The sequence below is a fragment of the Panthera leo genome, chromosome D4 (genome assembly GCF_018350215.1).
Source record: "Panthera leo isolate Ple1 chromosome D4, P.leo_Ple1_pat1.1, whole genome shotgun sequence".
In the NCBI taxonomy this organism is placed as follows: Eukaryota; Metazoa; Chordata; class Mammalia; order Carnivora; family Felidae; genus Panthera; species Panthera leo.
In genome coordinates, this window is record NC_056691.1 from 24,261,010 (window position 1) to 24,287,671 (window position 26,662).

Here is a 26,662-nt window from a genome sequence, read left to right on the forward strand (position 1 = left end):
TCTCCTTTAATTTAGAACAGTTCCTCAGTCTTTCCTTGACTTCAGTGACATTTTACGGTAGCCACACCAGGTTTCTCTGATCAGCCAGGGTCCAAGTTCCTTTGGGGCTCATGTTGGTTGATCAGTTATTTCTGGAGCATCTTCCACAAGACGATAGTGTGCTCTACAGCACACTAGGCCAACAGTGCCTGTCACTTGTTAGAGATGGACTCTGATCCAGAGAGAGTAGGACCACAGCTATGCCCACGGGCAATAGTGGTCAAGTTTCAAGGGAACTTGAAAGTGAATTCTGGAAGCCCAGTGCTCTTGCCACAGCTTTCTGACTGTAAACAATGATGGCATAAAGACCACTGTCAGGAAGTTGTATGCCAATGGCCTCAGAAATCCAGAATCCAGTAACTTAAAAGGGGAGTGGGAAACCCCGTGCGTGTGTGTGTGTGTGTATAATATCTATCTATATCTAAAAAATTTTTTAATGTTTATTTTTTTTGAGAGAGAGCACAAGCAGCGGAGGGGCAGAGAGAGAGGGAGACACAAAATCCAAAGTAGGCTCCAGGCTCTGAGCTGTCAGCACAGAGCCCGACGTGGGGCTTGAACTCATAAACCGTGAGATCATGACCTGAGCCAAAGTCAGACGCTCAACTGACTGAGCCACCCAGGCGCCCCAATATATCTATATCTATATCATGGTCCAGTCCAGGGTATCTATGGAGAACCATGTAATCACAATAACACAATAATTACTAACACATGGCTTTGAAAACAGAGGCACAGAGCCGCTAAGTAACTTGCCCAGGGTCACACGGCTCATAGGTGGGAGGGCCAGAGTTCTTGCTCTTAACTCTTGTATATACTACCTCCCACTTAATTATTTAGTTGGCTCTGCATTGACATAACCAATGAATAGCCCGAGTTGACAGGTGACTAATTCAAATACAAACAGATTGGCTTGCCCGTTGGAAAAGAAAACACCTGAAGCTAAACAGAAAAAAAAAATGTTTCAAAGTCATTGGCTGGCAAGCACTTAAGAGCATGGTGCAGAACTGGCAGTGGCAGTATATGCAGATAACAGATGCCTCCTTAATAGGTCTGTGTCTCATTCCCTGGTAAATGCCAAGATTTCTTTCTAGACCTCAGTGCTTCCTTGTTTCAATACTGTTTTCTTGCAATCTACTGAAATCTTCAAAGAATTCAGCCCTACCTCCCAGCCCCTCCTCAGACTGCGGTCTGCACATGCCACCTACAGGCATAACAGGATGCTGGTTTTCTCCAGAGCAGCCAACAGGATTGCTTAACTCACTGCCATCCCTAAAGACCCTAGAAGGCAGAGCAGAAGTCGAGGTAGAGGCACAAAAACTAGCGACACTGAGAGACCCATCACAGGTGAATAAAGGAATTGGCAATCCAATGGGAGAGAAGAAAACAAAAGGGTCAACCACATTAAATTAACGGCTGAGAAAGTAGGAGAGTTTATCGGTTACAACCTGGAAGCGGAGCGTGGCTTTTACCTAAAGCCAGATCACAGGTGCTCTGGTAAATGGTTAGAGTGCAAAAGAGAACCTTCTAGGAAAATAAACCTGGAAACACGACACAAACAAGACCCTACATATTCCACAGCAAACCTTTTCCCCACAAATCCATCGGCCCCCACTACTGATCCTGGTGCTTACACAATACCTTCTTAGTTTCAAATAAAATAACCTGCAATTCCATCATAGCTTGCCTGAGGAAGAAGCTGATAGATAAAAACACTTCCAGTTTTCCCAGCCCCTATTTTCACGTAGAAGCTTCAGTAATCTCTAAGCCGAGACCCAAGTGAAACAAGTCTGCCAATGAGGAGCTTTCTCGGGCTTAAGCACTTTGCCATTATTTATAGGCTTTCTCTCTCCCATCATGCTTGTTGACTGGCTAAAGAATAATATATCCACAATCATGTTTTCACTTTTCATTTTTCTCTTAGAAAAAAAACATTTACCTTCCCCTCGACCACTACTACACCATTCCAGATACTCCAGCAGGTAGTGTGGTATGTTGGAAAATTGCGGATTTTGGATTCTGGCAAACAATCCTGAGTTTAAATCCTAGCTCCATAAGTGATCAGTGTCTCTTGACCCTAGTTCCCTTATTCATTAAAAATAAAAAAATAAATAAAATAAAAAGAGGGATAGGCACCTGGGTAGCTCACTTGGCTAAGCAACCAATTCCTGATTTCGGCTCAGGTTGTCATCTCATGGTATGTGAGTTCGAGCCCCACATTGGGATCTCCGCACTGACAGTGGGATTCTCTCTCTCTCCAAATAAACTTTAAAAAAAAAAAAAAAAAAAGAGGGAGATAAAGTGAGGCTTACAGTACTTCCCTGTCTCAGCGTACAGAAATAAGTGGGGGATTATATACCCTAGGTGCCCAGCCCAGAAAAGGCAATCATAAATCTCCATTATGTTTCCTGCTCCTCCTAATTTATACGACAAATGCAAAAACTCTGAAGCACTCATTCTCACTGTTCTTTATTCATTTGCCAAGCTTTCCTGGGAGTCTTCTGTATGGCAGATACAGCCCTTACCATATGGATGCCACCATCTCTGTCCCTGTGGAACTACGATCAAGGGAAGGGGGTGGGGGCAGAAATGAAACAGCTCGCTGATAAATTAATGAGGGGGTGGGGCTTGAGTAAAAGCTCTATTAGGGCAAAAGAGAATGAACCTAAATTCAGGGTACTGCATGTGACCGTGTAAGCCAGACCTCGAGTGGGTTTAATTCTGAACTCCACCACTGAGCAAGTCCCTGAAATTCTCTGTGCCTCCCCATCGTCTTTGATAAACTGGAGATAATCATAACTCCCCATTGGGTTACTGAGAAAAGTGAACGCTAACACCCCTTCCTAGGGTTCCCCGCTTCTCTGCAGCACTCACTGTGCAAATCCACAGGCTTCCTCAGAGGCCTAGATTTCCATTAAGCCTCCAGGCATCTTGAACTTACCCCAAGGAAACACTTGTGAGGTAGTCCAGTGGTCATTACCAAACAAACAAACAAAACCACTGACATTCCTCGCCCCAGGGTAGGACCTGACTAGCTGACAGATGCAGACCCAGCTACCTATGGGCAGCTCTTGAGGAGTATGCTCAAAACCAAGGGCTGACAACAGCAAACCCAGCACTTCTTAAAGCTATGGCTCTCTCCTAAGGGAGGTTGAGTGGAAACAGCTGGGGCTCATTGATTAGAATTACCAGTTTCAACCCAGATGTATCTGCTTCACAGTTTTCACACCCACACGGGCGCCTTATAAACCTGACCTCCTCCATCTTGGTTCAGCTGAGGCTGCAGCCCCTTTGGAGAGAACGGCGGGACTGTAAGGGACAGGAAGTCCACGGTCTGGGAATCCCCTCCCTGTGGCGGATTACCAGCATAACTGCATAAGCCACGCACCTGAGTGTCCTGGTGGATCACAGGAGGACAGTGCAAAGGTAAATAGCTGAGGCAAGTAAGAAATCGCGGTGTCTTATAGCCAAGGGGTCGGTCTGTCCCAAGGATTTGAATTGACCATGAAATGTTACGTAAAGGTACTAGAAAAGCATGTGTGCCTCTTCTCCCACCTCCACCCCTAACAAAACCAAAACAAACAAACAAAAAAACTCTTAAAGCTTATTTTAAATAAGAATGGGCACAAGAAATACTCAAATCTATAATAATAGTAATAATAATGTTACTTCTTAGTCTGCCTGTTCTGGACCAGAATCCTCTTCTCCGTAGGGCAGTGGGCGCAGGAACACAGGTGGAACCTGACACAGTCCTAAGGAAGCAGCACGCAGTGCGCGGCCCGGGTCACCAAGGAAACCGCGGCCGCGGCGGCTGTGGCGGCTGCCGGGCGGATCCGCGGCGGGTGGGAGGGGTCGGCCAGTAGCTGCCCCCGGGAGCAGCGGGAGCAAAGCTGCTGACTTCTGGGTTCCATTGACCCGCGAGAGCTGGGCCTCTCCCCGGGATCCGGAAACAGAAAGTTGCTTCCCAACTCAGAATGTCCAGATCTGCTAGGGGATCAGAATCACCTGATTAGAGACCAGAATCTGGTTTAGAAACCCAGACCCCAGGTATCCACTTCTGGCCTGCTAAATCAAAATCTGCGCAGCGAGGACCCAGAATCTGGATTTAACCAGATGTTATTGAAGGTAGGGAGGTTGGGAGGCACTGGGTTCGCCTATTATTCTTTATCAGCACTCCCTCCCCCTCTCCCCCACCACCTCCTAATAGTAAAAGAATCTGCACCTAATTTCCTCCCCAGCGGCTCTCAAGGTTGGAGGGGAGGGTTTCCAGCTGGAAATGCAGAGTACCTTCAGTTCCTTGAACTAAAACGTAAGCTGATTGAAAGCGTCGCTGCTTTGTGGGTTTCCCACTTGGGGGCAGCCTAGTCCTTTGCTCCCGTTCATTCCGCAAAACAGTGGCCCACGTGTTTATTCCAGTTTATTTCTGCTGCAGTTTTAATATAAACTGTTCTAGAAAGCCGAGTTTAGATGCAGAGAGAAAGGGGCGGGGTCTCCTTAGGAGGAATGGGGCAGTAGCAGAGCCTGGGGCTGTAAATATATGAAGCTTTAGCTTCAATTCCTGGTTTACATTTAGGATTCAGAACAAAGAATCTGTGCTTGTAAAGCTACTTCTTCTTAAGAATAATGCATGTGCACTGAATGACAAATTCTCAATTCTTTGAGCCCTATCCTTTATTGGACAGTTGGATGGGACCTCAGGATTGATGGATGATGAAGTTTTGGGGGTGATGGTGGGGTTCATGGGGTGCGGAGCCCATGGCCAAGAAAGAAATCTTGAAGACGTCTTTGGTGCAAAAATGGTGATTTTATTAAAGCACGGGGACAGGATCTGTGGGTAGGAAGAGCTGCCCTGGGACCGTAAGGAGAGATTGGTTATATACTACGGAGTTGAGGGAGGTAAAGTCCAGGGGAAGTTTCCAATGGGATTTTCACAGCTAAAGAAGACTCAGGACACTGGAGGCCTAGCTGTTGTCAAGCTAAGGTTGTTTTCCCTCTAGCAAAGCATTAACATTAAGACCATAGGGATTTCCTGGAGAAACTCTGCCTGCTTCAAGTATGTGCCAACGGGCTGCAGGTTATAAGGAAATTTAATTGTGGGCTGCAGGTTATAAGGAAATTTAATTGTGGGCTGCAGGTTATAAGGAAATTTAATTGTGGGCTGCAGGTTATAAGGAAACTTAATTGTGGGCTGCAGGTTATAAGGAAACTTAATTGTATCTGCCATTTCCTTCTGCCTTTGTTGCCCACATCGTTGCAGACTGATGAGGGAGTGTGGGGTAAGCGGGCAAAATACAGGCTAACGGCACCCCGCCCCCACCCAAGACGGAATATGTGTAATATTCCTTGGACACTCCTGACTACCCAAGAACAAAGGAAAGGGCTTTAAGTGCTTGCCATGGTAATGTGGGAAACTAAGGCAAGTGAGAAATTAAATTCCTTTACTGCCTATAGCCCACTGACAAGTCCTTGAAACCAACAGAGACCTCCCTCTAGGAGCTCAGCTGCCTGGATGATGACCCTTTGCTAGAGGCAAGAGAGAATCTTAGTTTAACATCCCAACCTCGAGGAGCCTATAAATCTACTTCCTTTATCTCAACAGCCCCAAGATATATGCTGGCAATCATACTTATGCCCCCTCCATATACATTTGAAGGGTCTCATGACTGAGGTTCTATTAAACAGTAATAAATGGTGTTCCCTAGCAACAGCTAGCCCCTCAAGGTCCTAGAAACCTTGCTTCCAAAATACCTTAGAGACTTACTCTATCCCTGACCCTCTCCCAACCTGAGGATATATAATGAGTTACCGTCATGACCCCAGTGCAGATCTTCCTGCCCACGGGTCCTGTCCCCATGCTTTAATAAAAGCACCTTTTTGTACCAAAAGCATGTTCAAGAATTCTTTCTTGGCTATCAGCTCCAGATCACCCCACCATCACCCCACAACTTCATCACAGACAACCAGCCCTGGTTGCACCTGAAATCCGGGCAACCATGTGCCTCACCTGCCTTCAGGAAGTAGCAGGGTAGTGAAATGGGCGAGGGGCTCGCTTCTGCACAAATCGGGATCCCCAGAGCAAAGTCAGCCCCCTCTGAATGCAAAAACAGTCACTGTAATATTTGCAGAAGCCTGGGGAGGCTCATCTCAATGGAATGGGATAATCTATGGACCTCTAGTACCCGATGCATTTACCATGCCTTATTATGATAACCTGTTTATAGGTCTGATTTCTGTGTTGCATGCATGGCATATAAAGGCAGCTTGTCCTAAATATTAGCTTAGAACGTACTTCCTCCAATTCAAATTTCCAAATCTGAATTATTGCTAAATGAGTATGAGGGGGCTGGGATGATTAAGGCCAATTGAGAAGCCCACGATATGTCCCTTGAGGTAATAAAACATCTTTTACACAAGAAAGGGGCTTTCCTGAGCTAATGGGTTAGCCATTGTGACTTCTCAAGATAAAGCTACAACAATGTAGCATTTATTTCCCATGGCACCTTTTTTCTAAGAGTGACTTAGAGAAACTATGCTGCAGAACATGCTTTGGGAAACTAAACTAGAAGAGCAGTGTGACCTCCCTGCAAAGTTTGTGGAAGGTAGAGTGGCACTGAGCTGTTGGACACTTCTGGTTTTTCAGCATGGCAATGGCAAAATAGATTAGGGCTGCCTTCTTCAGGAGAGGGGTGGGATCAATCGTTTGAGAAAGAGGGGATAAAGAATTAAATTGCTGGGTGGGGGGCACCTGGGTGGCTCATTCAGCTAAAGGTCAGACTTTGGCTCAGGTCATGATCTCACAGTTCCTGAGTTCGAGCCCCACATCCGGCTCTCAGCGCAGAGCCTGCTTGGGATCCTCTGTCTCACTCTTTCTGTCTCAAAAATAAATGAACATTAATAAAAAAAAAATTGCTGGGGAACGTGCTAATGTGTATGTTTCAGACGCTTGATATTTTGTATTCTTGCAATCACTCTCTGAGATACTGGTTTATCCCCATTTTAGAGACCAAGAAACTGACATAAATTATTCCAATACTGTGTCCAACCTTATGTAGGCAGGAAGTGCTATGGTTGGTATTCGGAGCCAGATATTTCTTAGTACATGGCAGGACCCCGGCGTAGCACTAGGGTAGCCAGCAGGGCTTGGGGAGAACAACAGGTTTTATTTTCATCATCAGCTGAGTAATTAATGGTGAAAAAGTAGAGCGCAATCAGCTCTCAATTAGTGAGCAGAAGAAAGCCCCCAATGCCAGCTTTTGATGGTGGGCAGGGGGCAATCCTTCTTCAAACTACATATGGTTAGCGGAAAAAATTAAAAAATTCATTGGAATAGCACAGAGCAGTGACTTCATGACCAACAAAATTTTCATAGAGTCAGGGTGGAGAGCAAGCTTGACTTTGAATTTCCTGGTTTCATTGAGTGGGAGAAGGTAATGCCATTAGTCAGGCTTAGCAACAGAAGGAGAACAAGGATTTTTTATTATAAATTTTTATTTCGATTTGCTTTTTCAATCTTGTTTTGGTGGAAAGAGAATGAGCTTCGGATAGAATGAACCCAAACCCAAAGACCCTGTGAGCTATTTACATGGACCAAACACAAGTGTGAAATTGGGTCTCAATGCTGGATTATACTAATTTGGATTCCAGGTGCTACTTAAAATCATCAGCATGATAGGATTGGCTGCAGAGAAAATGGTTTGTGGGGTAAAGAGGACAGACGTTTTTCGGGATACCTGCGGAGAAAGAGATCTTGAAGGTAACAGAGACCGGCCTTTGAATTTTTTCTGGTTTCCAATCTTTTTGCCATTCTCTACATGGCAAAGCTATTTTACCTGCAACATAGAGAATCCAAATGGAAGAAGTACAGAGGGATATCTTCGTGCTAAGACTCCGTTTCTGGAGGGGTGCCTGGGTGGCTCAGTCGGTTAAGCGTCCGACTCTTGATTTCAGCTCCGGTCATGATAATGAGGTTTTGGGGGGATGATAGTGGACTTAATGGGGTCCGGAGCCGACGGCCAAGAAAGAATTCTTGGTGCGAAAAGGTGATTTTATTAAAGCATGGGGACAGGATCCGTGGGCAGGAAGAGCTGCCCTGGGACCGTGAGGAGAGACTGGTTATATACTATGGAATTGGGGGAGGTAAAGTGCAGGGGAAGTTTCCAGTGAGATTTTCATGTGCTAAAGAAGACTCCCAGGATAGTGGAGGCCTAGCTAGTGTCAAGGGAAGGTGGTTTTCCCTCTAGTAAAGCAGTAGCTTAAGACAGTGGGGAGTTCCTGGAGAAACGTTTCACTCTGCCTGCCTCAAGTATTTGTCAGTGGGCTGCAGGTTACAAGGAAGTTTAGTTCTATCTGCCATTTCCTTCTGCCTTTGTTTTCCACATCACTATGGAGGGGTGATGTTGGGGCTCCAGGAAACGGAGTCTAAAGGTTTCTGGAGATTAGGCTATTGATAAGAATGCCTTTTTCTTATGATTTACTAAGATAATTGTAAATAGATGGAGACTTAGGTCCTGCAGGACTGTGCTCTCCCTGTTAACCATTTGTTTTTCCCCTTTCCTTTGTTCTTGGGCAGCCAGGAGTGCCCAGGAATATCATATCCCACCTGGGGGTGGGGGGTGTTTGCAGCCTGTCAGCTTGCCTTATGCTCCCTCATCAATGATACTTAACTAAGCATCTGATTCTTGATTTCAACTCCTATCACGATCTCGCGGTTTGTGGGTTCGAGCCCTGCAAAGGGCTCTGTACTGACAGCTGCAGAGCCTGCTTGGGATTCTGTCTCCTCTCTCTCTCTCTCTCTCTCTCTCTCTCTCTCTCTCTGCCCCTCCCCTGTTTGTGTTTCTCTCAAAAATAAACATTGGAAAAAAAAAAAGACTCATTTTCTGGAAAGCATTATGACATTTTAGAAGCCTAAGAAACTGGTTTCTCTCATGTTTTAGGTTCACAGTCAAAGGCTAAATCCCTAAAGTGAATGAATCAAAAGTTAAAAATAACATGTGCGTGGAGCCTGCTCTTAAATGTTTGCTATCACGTGTACTCCCGTAGGGCTCATATGGAAGGCCCATTTAAGCACAACAGAGATGCTTTCTGGAACTGGGAAGGCTGCTGGGTCAGCTGGTGTAGGGTTCCTGATGGAGGGCTCCTCCCCCTACGGTCAGCCACATCCAGAATATCTTTCAGTCTTCAGAGTTAGCCAGACTCAAAGCACACATGTCCGGGGGAGAGAGAGAGAAAGAGAGTTAGCCAACAGTCAGTGTCACTGTGGGAAACTGACTAAGAAGTACAGTTGGAACAGGAGGATCAAAGATTAGAAGCCGGCCAAGGCTCGCACACACAGCTGCTGAAAGAAAGGGCCTGGGGCCCTCAGCTTTCATGTGTGCTTACAATGATTAACTTGCAGGTGTCAGAAAATACCTGACAGCTCTCGGGCTTCAATAACTCTTTGATAACAGGCATACCCAACGTTCAAAAAAGCTGATTCCCAAAGTCATCTGTATGTCACCTGTTTGAACCTGGAAATGCTTGCTGCTCAGGACGGAGCCTCTCGATTCTTTACCCTTGTAGACATTCGTTCATTCTGTGGTCACCAGCGCATGTTTAATAAGCACCTACTGCATGACATGAGCGTGAAACATGTAGCAGTGAACAAGCAGACAAAAATCCTAGCTACCATGGAGAATATAGTCTAATGGGAGGGGACAGACTGTGAATAAGGAATATATATGGAAAGCATGTCATAGGGGCACCTAGGTGGCTCAGTCAGTTAAGTGTCTAACTCTTGATTTCGGCTCAGGTCATGATCTCACAGTTGTGGGATCAAGCCCCACTCTCAGCATGGAGCCTGCTTGGGATTCTCTTTCCCTCCCTCACTGCCCCTTTCCTGCTTGATTGCGCATGCTTTATTTCTCTCTGTCAATAAACGTTAAACAAATAGAAAAGCATGTTATATATTAAATAGTGACAAAACAAAAGAGAAAAGACATGCAAGAATAGACGGGGCGGGGGAGGGAGGTGCTGGGGCATGTGGCCTCATTGAAAAGGAGACATTCAAGAATGGGAGTTGTGCAGATGTGTGGAGAACTGGCATGCAGGGGTGAAGGGAAAGCAAATGCGAAGACTGCAGGGGGAGCCTGACCTCATGTCCAAAAGCAGAAAGGAGGCAACGTGGCTGGAGCTGACTGAGCAGGTAAGAGAGCCCTAGGAGGTGAGGTCAGAGAAGCAGTGGAGAGCGTGGTTCTACAGAGCTTTCTATTCCTTTGACTTGTTTCTCCGACCTATGAGGCTGTTGGAGGGTTTTGAGAAGAATAGTATGATCTGACGTCTTAAGATACATATAATTCACATACCATTACATTCACCCATTCAAAATATACAGTTGAGTGATTTTTTAGTCCATTCAGAATTGTACAACCATCGCACTCTATAATTCCAAGACCTTTTCATCCTCCCCAAAGAAGCTCTGTGCCCATTCCTCATTCTCCCATCCCCCAAGTCCCTGGAAATGACTATTTTCATCTCTGTTGACTTGCCAATTCTGGACATTTCACAAAATTAAGTCCTACACCGTGTAGCCTTTGCATTGGGTCTCTCTGTCACCTGGCATATTTTCAGGATTCATTCATGCTGCGCCGTGCATCAGTACCTTATTCTTTTTCATGGCTGAATGATATTTTTAATTTACATGGGTATACCACATTTGTTTATCCATTCATCAGATGTCATTTATGTACTTGTCCACTTTAGGGCTGTTACAAATAATGCTATTGTAAATACTCATGTGCAGATGTACTGACTTTTTGTGTGTGAACATGTGTTTCTGGTTTTCTCAGGTACGTACCTAGAAGTGCAATTGTTGGGTTACATGGTAACTGTGTGTTTAACTTTTTGAGGAACTTGCCAAGCTTTTTTTTTTTTTTTTTTTTTTTTTTTTTTTTTTTTTTTAGAACAGTTTACCTCAGCAATGCATAAAGGTCCTAATTTCTCCATATCCTCGCCACCTTTTTTTTGTAGCCATCCTAGTGGGTGTGAGGTGGTATTTCATTGTGTTTTTTATTTGCATTTCCTAAAGACGAATGATGCTGAGCATCTTTTTATGTGCTCATTAGATATGTGTATATCTTCTTTGGAGAACTATTCATATCTGTTATTTTAAAATTGGGTTGTGTTTTTATTGAGTTGAAAGCTTCTTTGTATATTTTAGATACTAGATTCTTCTCAGATGTCTGATTTGAAAATATTTTCTCCAGTTCTGTGGATTGTTTTTTTTTATGTTCTTGACTGCCCTGTGAAGCATAAAACTGTTTAATTTTGGTGAGTTCCAATTTATCCACTTTTTATTTTGTCGATAATGCATTTAGTGTTATATTTAAAAACCAACACCTAATTCAAGGTCACTAAGATTTATGCGTATGTTTTCTTTTAAGAGTTTTATGGTTTTGGCTCTTACATCTAGGTCTTTGATCCATTTTGAGTTAACATTTTTTTTTTTTTTTTTTTACATTCTGTGAGGAATGCGTCCAACTTCATTATTTTGTATGTGGATATCTAGTTGTCCTAGGGCTAATTGTCGAAGACTGTTCTTTACCCCTTTGAATTATCTGGGTACCCTTGCTGAAAATAATTGTCCATGAATGTATGGGTTTACCTTTGGAGCCTCAGTTATGTTCCATTAGATCAATCTATCTTTACGCCAGTGCCATAAGACTGTCTTGATTACTGTAGCATTTTGTATTAAGTTTTGAAATCCAGAAGTGTGAGAATCCAACTTTGTTCTTCATTTTCAAGATTGTTTAGGCTATTCCGAGTACTGGCATTTTCATATGAAATTTTAGGATCACTTGCCAATTTCTGTAAAATAGGCAGCTGAGATTTTGATAAAGATTGCCTTAAATCCGGAAATCAATTTGGGGAGTATTGCCATCTTAATACTAAATCTTCTAATCCAAGAACATATGATGTCTTTCCATATATTTAGGTTGTCTTTAATTTCTTTCAATGATGTTTCGTTATTTACAGCATACAAGACTTCTACTTTTGTTAAATTTATTACTGGCTATTTTACTCTTGTGCTATTGTAAGTAGAGCTGTTTTCTTGATTTCAGTTTTGGATTGTTCATTGCTATTATGTAGAAATACAATGAATTATTTGTATATTGATCCTGTATCCTGCAACATTCTTGAATTTGTTTATTAGCTGTAATAGTTTTTTGTGTAATCTGTAGGATTTTCTATATACAAGATCATATCAGATGAAAATGGAGATAGCTTTAGTTCTTTCTTTCCCATTTACATACCTATTATTTTATTTCCTTGCTCAATTGCCCTGGCTAGAATCTCTAGTAAAGTGTTGAATAGAAATGGCAAGAGAGGGCACCTGGGTGGCTTAGTCGCTTAAGCATCCCACTTCGGCTCAAGTCATGATCTCACAGTTCAAGCCCCGCATCCGGCTCTGTGCTGACAGCTCAGAGCCTAGAGCCTGCTTTGGATTCTGTGTCTCCCTCTCTTTCTACCCCTTCTGGGCTTGTGCTCTGTCTCTCTCTCTCTCTCTCTCTCTCTCTCTCAAAAATAAATAAACATTAAAATTTTTTTAAAAAGTAAGAAACATTGCTGATTAAGTATGATGTTAATGATGTTTTTCTTAGATGCTTTTGACAAGGAAAAAAAATTTCTTAGTGATTGTGTGTTCCTGTCATAATAAGATGTTGGATTTTGTCAAATACTTTATTAGAATGATCACGTGGACAGGAATTCCTATATTTTATTAATATGTTGTATTACATTGATTTTTCATATTTTAAAAATTATTTTGTGAGCCATTGCCCTTCTTTTTAAATTTTTTAAATGTATATTTTAGAGAGACAGAGTGTGAGTGGGGGATGGGCAGAGAGAGAGGGAGACCCAGAATCCAAAGCAGGCTCCAGGCTCTGAACTGTCAGCACAGAGCCTGATGCGGGGCTCCAACCCACAAGCTGCGAGATCATGACCTGAGCTGAAGTTGGATGCTTAACCGACTGAGCCACCCAGGCACCCCTGATTTTTCATATGTTAAATCAACATTGCATTTCTGGGATAAGTCCTACTTGGTCATAGTGTATAATCCTTATTATATGTTACTGGATTCAGTTTGTTTATATTGAAGATCTTTGCATCTATATTCATAAGTGATTTTGATCTATAGTTTTCTTGTGATAGCTTTATCTGTTTTGGTATCAGGGTAATGATTTGGGAAATGTGCCTCCCTCATATTTTTTACAAGAGTTTAAGGATTGGTGTTAGTACTCTTTTGTTTGTTTGTTTGTTTGTTTGTTTTAATACTGTTTGAAGCCATCTGGGTCTAGACTTTTCATTGTGGGAAATTTTTGATTACTAATACAATATCTTTGTTTGTCATAGGCCTTGATTCACATATTCTATTCTTGATTCACTTTTGGTACTTTGTGTCTTTCTAGAAATGTATCCATTTCATCTACATTATCTAATCTGATGGCATATAATTTTTTTTTATTTTTTTTATGTTTTTAAGGTTCCAAGTAGTTTTCTTTCATATTTCATTTCAGTAATTTGAGTTTTGGGTTTTTTTTTTATCATGTCTAGCTAAAAACTTGTCACTTTTATCTTTTCAAAGGACCAAATTTTGGTGTCATTAGTTTTCTCTATTATCTATCTTCTATTTCATTTATTTCTGCTCTAATATTTATTATATCCTCAATTCTGCCTGCTTTGGGTTTAGTTCTACTAGTTAAGGTGGAAGATTAGGTTTTGATTTAAGATCTTTTTTTTTTAAGTTTATTTATTTTTGAGAGACAGTGAGCACAAGTGCGGTGGAGGCAGAGAGAGAGGGAGAAAGAAAATCCCAAGCAGGCCTTACGCTGTCAGTGGATAGCGCTACATGGGGCTCAAACTCAGAAACTGTGAGATAGTGACCTGAGCCGAAATCAAGAGTCAGATGCTTAACCGACTGAGTCACCCAGGCGCCCCAAGATCTTTTTTAATATATGTTTATAACTCAAAATTTTTCTCTGAGCACTGCTTTTGGTGCATCCAAATGCTTTGATATGTTGTGGTTTTATATACATTCATCCCAATATACTTTCTCATTCTCCCCTCCCCCCTCTTTTTTTTTTTTTTTTTTTTAACATAACAGAACCATTGCTAGCATATTTAGAATTTCAGACTAGTTGGTTTCATTTGTGTGTCTTTTTCCAGAGTTTTAATATCAACGTACATATCTATTATTATGATAATGTCCCAAATTAAAAATGTAAAACCTAAAAAGATTTTAATGAAATGAAGATAAGTGTCTTGCCTATAAAGAATGCAAAATAATGACCGTTAACATCCTCACCAAGCTCAGGAGAATGGATGAACATAGTGGGAAGCTGTGAATCTAATTTTCCAACTATTTGGAATAATTTAAAGAGCAATGCCTGTCCCTCTTTCCACATTGAATAGCACCAGAGCAATGGCAAGGTGTGTGTTTACCTGCTCATTCTCTAGGGATCCTACTCCACTATTCATAGCAGAATGCAGTCCCACCAGGGTCTTGCACAAAGCCAGGGCGGGGAAAATGAATTGGTTTAGGCAACAGTCTTATGCTTTACATCCACTGAAAGTGCCTTAACTACGAAGATCACAATTTTAAGTAATCTCATCATTTGTTAGCAATCCAAAGAAGAAAGAAAATTGCTGAAATGTCCACCATTTTTTGAATGTAGGATTGTGTGTAATTTGTGTATTTGAATTTAAAGTGTGTTCCCTGGAGACAGCATATAGTTGGGTCATTGTGCCAGTATCTGCCTTTTAAACAAAATTTAAGTTTTATTTTACAAGTTTACTGTTCTATTTTTTTTCTTTAAATTCCAAGTGGTTAACATACAATGTAATATTAGTTTAAGGTGTAGAATTTAGTGATTCAACACTTACATGCAACACTCAGTGCTCATCACAAATGCAGTCCTTAATCCCCATCACCTCTTTAACCCATCCCCCCCACCCACTTCCCCTCTGGTAACTATCAGTTTGTTTTCTGTAATTAAGAGTTTGTTTCTTGGTTTGTGTCTTTCTCCCTTTGCCCATTTGTTTCTTAAATTCCACGTATGAGTGAAATCATATGGTTTTTGTCTTTCTTTCACTGATTTATTTCACTTTGCATTAATAATACTCTGTAGCTCCATCCTTGTCATTCCAAGTGGCAAGATTTCATTCTTTTTATGGCCAAGTCACACCACATTTTCTTTATCCATTTATCAGTTGATGGACCTTTGGGCTCTTTCCATAATTTGGCTGTTGTAGATAATTCTGCTATAAACATCAGAATGCATATCCCTTCAAATTAGTATTTTTGTACTCTGTGTAAATACCTAGTAGTGCAATTGCTGGGTCATAGGGTGGTTCTATTTTTAACTTTTTGAGGAACCTCCATACTGTTTTCCAGAGTGGCTGCACCAGTTTGAATTCCCACCAGTAGGTAAGAAGTATCCCCTTTCTCCACATCTTCACCAACACGTGTTGTTTCTTGTGTTGTTAATTTTAGCCATTCTGACAGGTGTGAGGTGATATCATTGGAGTTTTGATTTGGATTTCCCTGATGGTGAGTGATGTTGACCATCTTTTTCATGTGTCTGTTGGCCATCCATATGCCTTCTTTGGAAAAATATCTATTCATGTCTGCCCATTTTCAACTGGATTATTCATTTTTGGGTGTTAAGTTTTATAAGTGCTTTATTTTGCATACCAACCTTTTATCAGATATATCACTTGTAAATATCTTCTCCCATTCCATAGGTTGTCTTCTAGTTTTGTTGATTGTTTCCTTTGCTGTGCAGAAGCTTTTTATTTTGATGTCCCACTAGTTTTATTTTTGCTTTTGTTTCCCCTGCCTCAGGAGACCTATCTAGTTGTCACAGCTGATGTCAAAGAGGTTACTGCCTGTGTGGTCATCTCCTCTAGGATTTTAATGTTTGCCTGTCTTACTTTTAGCTCTTTAATCCATCTTGAATTTTCTTTTGTGTATGGTGTAAGAAAGTGGTCTAGTTTCATTCTTTTGCATGTTGCTGTCCGGTTTTCCCAATGCCATTTGTTGAAGAGACTGTCTTTTTCCCATTGGATATTCTTCCCTGCTTCGTCAAAGATTAATTGACCATATAGTTGTGGGTTTATTTCTGGGTTTTCTATTGTGTTTCATTTATGTGTCTATATTTGTGCCAGTACCATACTATTTTGATTACTACAGCTTTGTGATATAGCTTGAAGTCTGAAATTGTGATGCCTCCAGCTTTGCTTTTCTTTTTTGAGGTTGCTTTAGCTACTCAGGATCTTTTGTGGTTCCATACAACTTTTAAGACTGTTAGTTTTAGTTCTGTGAAAAATGCTGTTGGTATTTTGATAGGGATTGCATTCAATGTGTAGATTGCTTTTGGTTAGCCTAAATGTTTTAACAATATTTGTTCTTCCAATCCACAAGCATAGAGTGTCTTTCCATTTCTTTGTGTGTTCTTCAATTTCTTTCATCAGCATTCTATAGTTTTCAGAGCACAGGTCTTTTACCTCTTTGGTTAGATTTGTTCCTAGGTATCTTAGGGTTTTTGGTGCAGTTGTAAATGGGCTTGCTTCCTTGATTTCTCTTTTTCTACTTCTTTATTGGTGTATAGAAATGCAACAGATTTCTGTACATTGATTTTTGTATCCTGTGACTTCACTGAATTGTTGGTCAATTCTAGCAGTTTTTTGGTAGTCTTTTGAGTTTTCTATATAGAATGTTATGTCATCAGTGAAGAGTGAAAGCTTGACTTCTTCCTTGCTGATTTGGATGCCTTTTATTTCTTTTTGTTGTCTGATCAGGCTAGAACTGGAAGTTCTATGTTAAGTAACAGTGGTGAGAGTGGACATCCTGCCTTGTTCCTGACCACAGGGGAAAAGCTGTCAGTTTTTCCCAATTGAGGATGGTATTAGCAGTGGGTTTTTTGTATATGGCCTTTATTGCGTTGAATCTTCCCTCTAACTGTACTTTTTTGAGGGTTTTTGTCATGAATAGATGTTATACTTTGGCAAATGCTTTTTCTGCATCTATCGAAATGATCATATAGTTCTTATCCTTTTATTAATGTGGTATATCATGTTGATTTGCAAATATTGAACCACACTTGCAACATAAGAATAAAGCCCACTTGATCGTGGTGCATGATTCTTTTAACCTACTGTTGGTTTCGGTTTGCTAGTATTTCATTGAGAATTTTTGCATTTTAGTTTTCCATTTTAGGAAACTAAAAATGGTTTCCTTTTTTAGTAGAGTTTATCTGGTTCTGCTATCAGGGAAATGTTGACCTCATGGAAAGAAAACTTCCAAATTCATTCTTTTTCTATTTTTTTGGAATAGTTTGAGAAGAATACATATATTTTTTAAAAATTTTCTTAATGTTTGTTTATTTTTGAGACACACACACACACACACACACACAGTACAGGTAGGGGAAGGGCAGAGAGAAAGGGAGACAGAATCTGAAGCAGGTGCCAGGCTTTAAGTTGTCATCACAGAGCCTGATGCGGAGCTCGAACTCACAGACCAGGAGATCATGACCTGAGCCGAAGTCGGATGCTTAACCGACTGAGCCACCCAAGCACCCTGAGAAAAATATGTATTCATTCTTCTTTAAATGTTTGGAAAAATTTGCCTGTGAAGCCATCTGGCCATGGACTTGTTGGGGGACTTTTTATTACTGATTCAATGTCTGCTGCTTATTGGTCTTTTTAAGTTTTCTGTTTCTTCCTATTTGTTTTGGTCATTTCTATGTTTCTAGGAATTTATCTGTTTCTTCTAGATTGTCCAATATGTTGGCATGTAGTTTTTCATGATACTCTCCTATAGTTCTATTTATGTACTGTTGGTTATTATTTTTCCTCTCTCATTTGTGATTTTGTGTCCTTTCTCTTTTCTTTTGGAAAAGTCTTGCTAGAGGGTTATCAACTCAATGAACTTTTTTGAAGAACTAGCTCCTGGTTTCATTGATCTGTTCTATTTATTGTTTTTTAGTTTCTGTAGCATTTATTTCTGCTGTAATCTTTATTTCTTTCCTTCTGCTAGTTTTAGGCTTCATTTGTTGCTCTTTTTCTAGCTCCTTTAGTTGTAAGATTACTAACCTATTCTCTATTCACTGAAGTCTAGTTGACATCCAATATTAGTTTTGGATGTACAGTTTAATGATTCAGTAGTTAAATATATCTGGAAGTGATCACCATGTTAAACCAAGCTACCTTCTATCCAACAAAAATAGTTACATATTATTAACTATATTCCCTGTGCTGTACGTTTTTTCTCATGTTTTATTTATTTTGTAACTGGAAGGTTGTACCTTTTAATCCCCTTCATCTATTTCACCCATTGCCCCACCATGTTTCCTGCTGGCAGCCACCAGATTGTTCTGTGTATCTATGAGTCTATTTATCTTTTGTTTTTTCATTTGTTTTGTTTTTTAGATTACACATATAAGTGAAATCATATGGTATTTGTCTTTCTCTGTCTGACTCATTTCACATAGCATAATACTGTCTGTTGTTGCAAATGGCAAGATTTTATTCTTTTTTATGTCTGAGTAATATTCCAGTGTGTGTGGGATGGGAATCTTCTTTATTCATTCATCAAATGATGGACACTTAATTGTTTCTATATCTTGGCTGTTGTAACTCATGCTGTAACTGTACACAGTAGTAAATATATCTTTTCAACTTAGTGTTTTTATTTTGTTCAGATAAATACCCAGAGAAGGAATCATGGTATCATATGGTAATTCTATTTTTAATTTTTTGAGGAATCTCCATACTGTTTCGATAATGGCTGTACCATTTTGCATTCCGATCTACCCCGCATGATGATTCCCTTTTCTCCATCCTCACCAACGCTTGTTATTTACTGCCTTTTTGATACTGGCTATTCTGACTGCTGGGAGGTGATATCTCATTGTGGTTTTGATTTGCATTTCCCTAATGTTTAGTGATATGGAGCATCTTTACATGTGTCTGCTGGCTATCTGGATGTCTTTTTTGGAAAATGTCTGTTCAGGTCCTCTGCCTATTTTCTTATTGGACTTATTTTAAGTTGTATGAATTCTTTATTTTAGACATTAACCCCTTGTCAGTTATATTATTTGCAAATATTTTCTCCCATTCCATACATTGTCTTCCTTTCCTTTTGTTAATGGTTTTCTTCAGTGTTAAAAAAAACTGTTTCATTTGATGTGGTCCCATTGTTTATTTTCCTTTAGTTGCCCTTGCCTGAAGAGACAGATTAAAAAAAAAAAAAAATACTGCTAAGACCAATATCCAAGAGCTTACTATCTATGTTTTCTTCTAGGAGTTTTATGGTTTCCAGTCTTACCTTTAAGTATCTAATACATTTTGGGTTTATTTCTGTATATGGTGTAAGAAAGTGGTCCAGTTTCATTCTTCTGCATATAGTTATCCAGTTTTCCTAATACTATTTGTTGAAAAGACTGTCTTTTCCATTACACGTTCCTGCCTCCTTGTGAAAGATTAACTGACCATACAAGTGTGGTTTTATTTCTAGAATTCATTCTGTTCCATTGATCTATGTGGGTTTTTGTTTTTGTTTTTGTTTTTTGCCAATTTCATACTCTTCTGATTTACTATACCTTATAGTTTGAAACCAGGAAACATGATACCTCAAGCTTTGCTTTTCTTTCTCAAGATTGCTTTGGCTAATTGGGTTTTGTTTGTTTGTGGTTCCATACAAATTTCAGGGTTTTGGGTTCTACTTCTGTGAAAAATGACATAGGGATTACATTGTATCCATAGATTGCTTTGGGTAGTATGGGTATTTTAATAGTGTTAAAACTTCCAATCTGTGAGCACAGTATATCTTCACATTAATTTGCATTATCTCTAATTTCTTTCATCAATGATGTGTACTTTTCAGAGTACTGATCTTTCACCACCTTGGTTAAATTTATTCCTAGGTATTCTTTTTGATGCCTTTTCTTTTTTTTTTTTTTCTTTTCTCTTTTTCTTTTTTCTTTCTGTTTGGGATCTGATTGCTGTGCCTAGGACTTCCAGCACTATGTAAATTGGTGAGAGTGGGCCTTGTCTTGTTCCTGATCTTAGAAAAGCTTTGAGCTTTTCGTTATTATGATGTTTGCTATGGGTTTGTCATTGTGGCTTTTATTGAGATATGTTCCCTCTATACCTCATGCTGAGATTTATCATAAATTGATCATAATTTATCATAAATTGATACCAGAATTTATCAAATGATTTTTCTGCATCTATTGAGATGATCATATTATTTTCATCCTTATTTTTGTTACTGTGATCATGTTGATTGATTTGTGGATATTGAACTCTTGCATCCCTGGAATAAATCCCACTTGGTTATGGTGTCTGATCCTTTTAATGTATTGCTGAATAAGGTTTGCTAATATTTTACTTTTGCATCAGTGTTCATCAGGGATATTTTTCTGTAATATTCTTTTTTTTTTTTTTTTTTTTGTAGTGTCTTTGTCTATTTTTGGTATCAGGATAATGCTAGCCTCATAGAATGAATTTGGAAGCATTCCTTCCTCTGCAATTTCTGGAATAGTTTCAGAAGGATAGCTATTAACTCCTCTTTAAATGTTTGGTAGAATTTATCTGTGAAGCCATCTGCTTCTGGGCTTTTATTTGAGAGTTTTTTGATTACTGGCTCAATTTCATCACTGGTAATTGGTCTATTCTATTTTCTATTTTTCATTCAGTCCTGGAAGATTGTATGTTTCCAGTTATTTTTCCATTTCTTCTAGATGGTCCTATTTATTGGCATATATTTGTTCCTAGTAGTCTCAGATCTTTTTAACTTATGGGTTATCAACTGCAACTTCTCTTTCATTTCTGATTTTTTTTGGGGAGGCCCTCTCTTTTTCCTAATGAGCTTAGATAAACCAAATACCACCTCTTAGTTTCATTGATTTTTTTTTTCCATTGTTTTTTAGATTTTATTTTATTTATTTCCACTCTCATCTTTATTATTTCCTTCCTTCTAACTTTGGGCTTGATTTGGTCTTTTTTTTTTCTGTTAGGTATAAACTTAGATTTTTTTAAAATATATTTTTGCTTGTTGAGGTGGGTCTATATCACCATAAACTTCTTAGAACTGCTTTTGCTACATCCATTATGTATTGGAATGTTTGTTTTCCCTTAAATTTGTCTAAAGGTATTTTTTTATTTGCTATGTTTTCACCATTAACTCATTAGTTGTTTAGTAGCATGTTGTTTGTATTTTTTCCAGTTATAGCTCTTGTAACTGATTTCTAATTTCATACCATAAAAGATATGATTTCAATCTTCATAAATTTATTGAGACTTATTTTGTGGCCTAATATGGTATTTAACCTGGAGAATGTTGTATGTGCATTTGAAAAGAATGTGTATTCTGTTATTTTTGGATAAAATGTTCTGTATATATCTATTAAGTCCATGTGGTTCAATGTGTCACTTAATGTCTATGATTCCATGTTGAGTTTCTGCCTGCATGATCTATCCAGTGACATAAGTATGGTGTTAAAATCTGATACTATTGTATTACTGTCAATCTCTCCCCTCCTGTCTGTTAATATTAACTCTGTCTTTAGGTGCCTCTATGTTGGGTACATAGATATTTAGAAGTATTATATCGTCTTGTTGGATTGATCCCTTTATTGTTAGGTAATGTCCATCTTTGTCTCTTGTTACAACCTTCATTGTCTCTTGTTACAATCTTTGTAGTATAGTTGAAACAATGTTACATTAGTTTCTGGTGTACATTATAATGATTCACCTCTACATTATGCTATGTTCAGGGCAAGTGTGGCTACCATCTGTCACCATACAACACTAGTATAGTAACATTGACTATATTCCCTATGCTGTACTTTTAATACCCATGACTTATTCATTCCATAACTGGAAGCCTAGACTTCCCATTCCCTTTCATTCATTTTACACCCCCACCCCAGGGTAGGTAAACACAGGAACCATATGTTCTCTGTATTTATGGCTTTGTTTCTGCTTCTTTGTTTCTTCCTCTGTTCAACTTATCTCACTTAGCGTAATACCTCTAGGGCCATCCATACTGTCTCAAATGGTAAGACCTCATCTTTTTTATGGCCAGGTAATATTCCATTGTGTGTGTGTGTGTGAGTGAGACATTTTCTTTATTCACCTATTTATGGACACATGGGTTGCTTCCGTATCTTGGCTATCATAAATAATGCTGCAATGAATACAGGAGTGCATATGTCTGTTTAGTGTTTTAGGGAGCACCTGGGTGGCTCAGTCAGTCAAGCACCTGACTTCAGCTCAGGTCATAGTCTCATGGTTCGTGGGTTCAAGCCCCACATCGGGCTGTATGCTGACAACTCAGAGCCTGGAGCCTGCTTCAAATTCTGTGTCTTCCTTTCTCTCTGCCCACCCCTTACTCACTCTCTTTCTCTCTCAAAAATAAACATTAAAAAAAATTTTAGAGAAATAGTGTTTCATTTTTTAGAGTAAATACCTAGTAGTGGAATACTGGATTGTGTATTTATAGTTTTAATTTTTTGAGGAACCTCCACACTGTTTTCCACAGTGGCTGCACTAATTTATATTTCTACTGACAGGGCATAAATGTTCCTTTTTCTCCACATCCTTATCAACACTTGTTATTTCTTATCATTTTGATACTAGTCATTCTGACAAGTATGAGGTGATATCTCATTGTAGTTTTGAATTGCATTTCCTTGTTGATTAGTGATATCGAGCATCTTTTTTATCTGTTGGTCATCTGTATGTCTTTGGAAAAATGTCTATTCAGGTCCTCGGCCCATTTTTAATCAGATTATTTAGGGGTTTTTTTGGGGGGGTGTTGAGTTGTAGAAGTTGTTTACATATTTTGGATATTAATCCCTTCTATATATCATTTGAAAATATTTTTTCCAATTCAGTAGCTTGCCTTTTTGTTATTTTGATTGTTCGATGTGCAAAAGGCTTTTAATTTTGTGTAATACAAATGGTTTATTTTTTTCTTCTGTTTCTCTTGCCTGAAAAGACATGTCTAGAAAAATCTCGATAAGGCCAATGTCAAAAAGATTATTGCCTATGTTTTCTTCTAAGCTTTTTATGGTTTCATGTCTCACATTTGGGTGTTTAACCTATTTTGAGTTTATTTTTGTGTATGGTGTGAGAAAGTGGTCCAATTTCATTTCTGCATGTAGCTGCGCAGTTTTCACACAATTTATTGAAGAAACTATTTTCCCCATTGTACATTCTTGCCTCTTTTATCACAGATTAATTGACTATATAAGTATTTTGTTTTATTGACCTATGTGTCTGTTTTTATGTCAGTACCATACTGTTCTGATTGCTATAGCTTTGTAGCATATCTTGAAATCTAGGAGTGAGATACCTCCAGCTTTGTTCCTCTTTCTTAAGATTACTTTGGCTATTCAAGGTCTTTTGTGGTCCCATACAAAGTTTAGGATTAATTGTTCTAGTTCTGTGAAAAATACTGTTGATAGTCTGCTAGGGATTGCATCGAATCCGTAGATTGCTTTGGGGAATATGGACATTTTAACAATATTCTTTCTGTCCATGAGCAAAGTACATATTATATTCCCATTTTTTTTGTGTGTTGCCTTCAATTTATTTCATCAGTGCTTTATAATTTTCAAAGTATAGCTCTTTTCTCTCCTTCATTAAGTTTATTCCTAGGTATTTTATTCTTTGGGTGCAATTGTAAATGGACCTATTTTTTAAATTTCACTTTCTGCTACTTCGTTATTAGTGTGTAGAAACACAGCTGATTTCTTTGTATTAATAGTATATCCTGCAACTTTACCTAATTCATTTATTCTAATTTTGTTGGAGTCTTTATGGTTTTCTATATACAGTATCATGTCATCTGCAAATAGTGGCAGTTTAACTTCTTCCATTTCAATATGTATGATTTTTATTTCTCTTGTGTGATTACTATGGCTAGGATTTCCAGTACCATACTGAAGAAAAATGGTGAGTGTGGACATCCTTGTCTCATTCCTAATCTTAAAGCAAATCTCCAATATTCATCATTAGCTGTGGATTTTTCATATGTAGACTTTATTATATTTAGGTGTATTATCTCTAAACCCACTTTGTTGAGAGTTTTTATCATGAATGAGTGTTGAATTTTGTCAAATGCTTTTTCTGTACCTATTGAGATGATCATATGATTTTTACTCTTCATTCTGCTAGTGTGATGTTTTACTTTGATTTGGGGTTATCGAACCATATTTGCATCCTCAGAATCAATCCCACTTGATGATGGTAAATGATGCTTTTTATGTGTTGTTCAATGTGACTGGTTTGCTAATGTCATTGAGGATTTTTGCATCTATGTTCACCTGGGATATTGACCTGTTCTTTTCTTTTTTTGTAGTGTCTTTATTCAGTTTTGGTATCAGGGTGATGCTGGCCTCTGACTATATGAAAGCTTTCCCTCCTCTTTTATTTTTTGGAATAGTCTGAGGAGAAAAGGTGTTAACTCTTTTTTAAATGTTTGGCAGAATTCACTCATGTAGCCGTCTGCTCTTGGACTTTTATTTTTTGGGAGTTTTTTTTTTTTTTTTTAATTACCAATTCAATTTCATTACTTGTAATCAGTCTTTCATATCTATTTCTTTATGATTCAGTTTTAGAAGATTGTATGATTCTAGGAATTTATTTCTTCTAGGTTGTCCAGTTTGTTGGCATATTACTTTTTTTTAGTAGTCTCTATAAACATTTGTATTTCTGAAGTGTCAGTTGTTACTTCTCTTTCATTTCTGATTTCATTATCTGGGTGCTTTCTCTTTTTTTCTTGATGAGTTTGGCTAAATGTTTGTTAAATTGGTTTATCTTTTCAAAGAACCAGCTCTTGGTTTCATTGATATTTTTTTGTTGTTGTTTGTTTCTTTTTTGTGCATTTCCACTCTTTATTATTTCCTTCTTTCTCCTAACTTTCAGCTTTGTTTTTCTTTTTATCATTCTTTTAGGTGTCTGGTTAGATTATCTGAGACTTTTATTTTGTCTTGCGGTAAGCTTGTATCACTATGAATTTCCCTCTTAAAATTGCTTTTGCTGCATCCTAAAGATTTTGAACCTGTGTTTTCATTTTCATTTGCCTCAAGGTATTTTTTTTGTTCTTCTTTTATTTTCTTGTGGTGGTTGTTGACTCATTGGTTTTTTTAGTAGCGTGTTGTTTAGCCTCCAGGTGTTGTGTTTTTCTTGTAATTGAGTTCTAGTCTTATATTGTTGTGGTCAGAAAAGATGCAAAATAGGATTCCAGTCTTTTAAAATATATTGATACTGGGCTTTTGGCCTAACATGGTATTGATCCTGGAGAATGTTCCATATGCACTTAAAAAAGAGTGTGTAATCTGTTGCTTTTGATAATGTATCTAAGCCTATGTGGTCTAATGTGTTGTTCAAATACACTCTTTCCTTATTGATTTTTCTGAGTGGATCTATCCATTGAGTATGTGGGGTATTAAAGTTCCTGACTATTATTATATTACTGTCAGTATTTGTTAATATTTGTTTTATGTATTTATGTGCTCTGATGTTGTGTGCATCCATGTTTACACTTGTTATATCCCCTTACTTGATCCTTTTTACCATTATGTAATGCCCTTCTTTTCTTTTGTTATAATCTTTGTTTTAAAGTCTCTTTTGTCAATAAGTACCACTACCTCAGCCTTTTTTCCCCCACCTTTCCCCCATGGAGTAATTTTTTCCATCCTTTCACTTTCAGGCTGTGTATATGTATCTTTAGGTCTGAACTGAGTTCTTATAGGCAGCATAGAGATGGGTTGTTTTTTAAATCCATTTTATCACCCTATATCTTTTGATTAAAGCATTTACACCATTTACATTTAAAGTAATTATTGATAGCGATGTTCTTATAATTTTGTTAATTATTTTTGGTTGTTTTTGTCATTGTTCTTTTTTTCTTATTTTGCTCTTTTTCCTTGCAATTGATGATTTTCTTTAGGTGTTCTGATTATCTTTTTATTTTTTCTGTATTATAGGTTTTTGGTTTATGGCTATATGAGGTTCATACATAACATTCTAAATATATAGTAGTGTACATTAAGTTGATGGTCACTTAAGTTGTAACACATTCTAAAAAATATATATTTTACTGCCTCCCCCCATTTTATGAATATGTTGTTATATTTTACATCTTTTTGTGAGTCCTTTTAATTTTTTAGATAGAATTGATTTTACTACTTTTGACTTTTATCCTTCGTTACTAACTTTATAAGTATTTGATCTACTACCTTTACTGTATGTTTCCCTTTACTCATGAAATTTTTCTTTCATTGGTTTATCCTCATTGTAACCATTTCTTTTCCACCTAAAGAAGTTCCTTTCACATTTCTTGTAAGGCCAGTTTAGTGGCGATTATCTCCTTTAACATTTGTTTAGAGAACTGCTTATCTCTTTTTCCATTCTGAATGATAAACTTATTGGATAGAGTATTCTTGGTTGTAGATTTTTTTTTTCCTTTCAACACTTTGAATATATCATACCCCTTCCTTGTGGCCTGCCAAGTTTATGCCAAAAAAATCCACTGATAGCTTTATGGGGTTTTCCTTGTTTGCAAATAGACACTTCC

The 26,662-nt window shown here is 38.5% G+C and overlaps 1 long non-coding RNA gene across 1 annotated transcript in view; it reads left to right on the top strand.

The window, feature by feature from the left end:
• The first annotated feature begins 3,875 nt into the window (after positions 1–3,875).
• LOC122205100 overlaps positions 3,876–26,662 on the top strand; it is a 62,607-nt gene continuing 39,820 nt past the window's right edge. The window contains exon 1 of the long non-coding RNA XR_006195900.1: positions 3,876–4,161. This is a non-coding gene — a long non-coding RNA (uncharacterized LOC122205100). The remainder of the gene's footprint in view (positions 4,162–26,662) is intronic.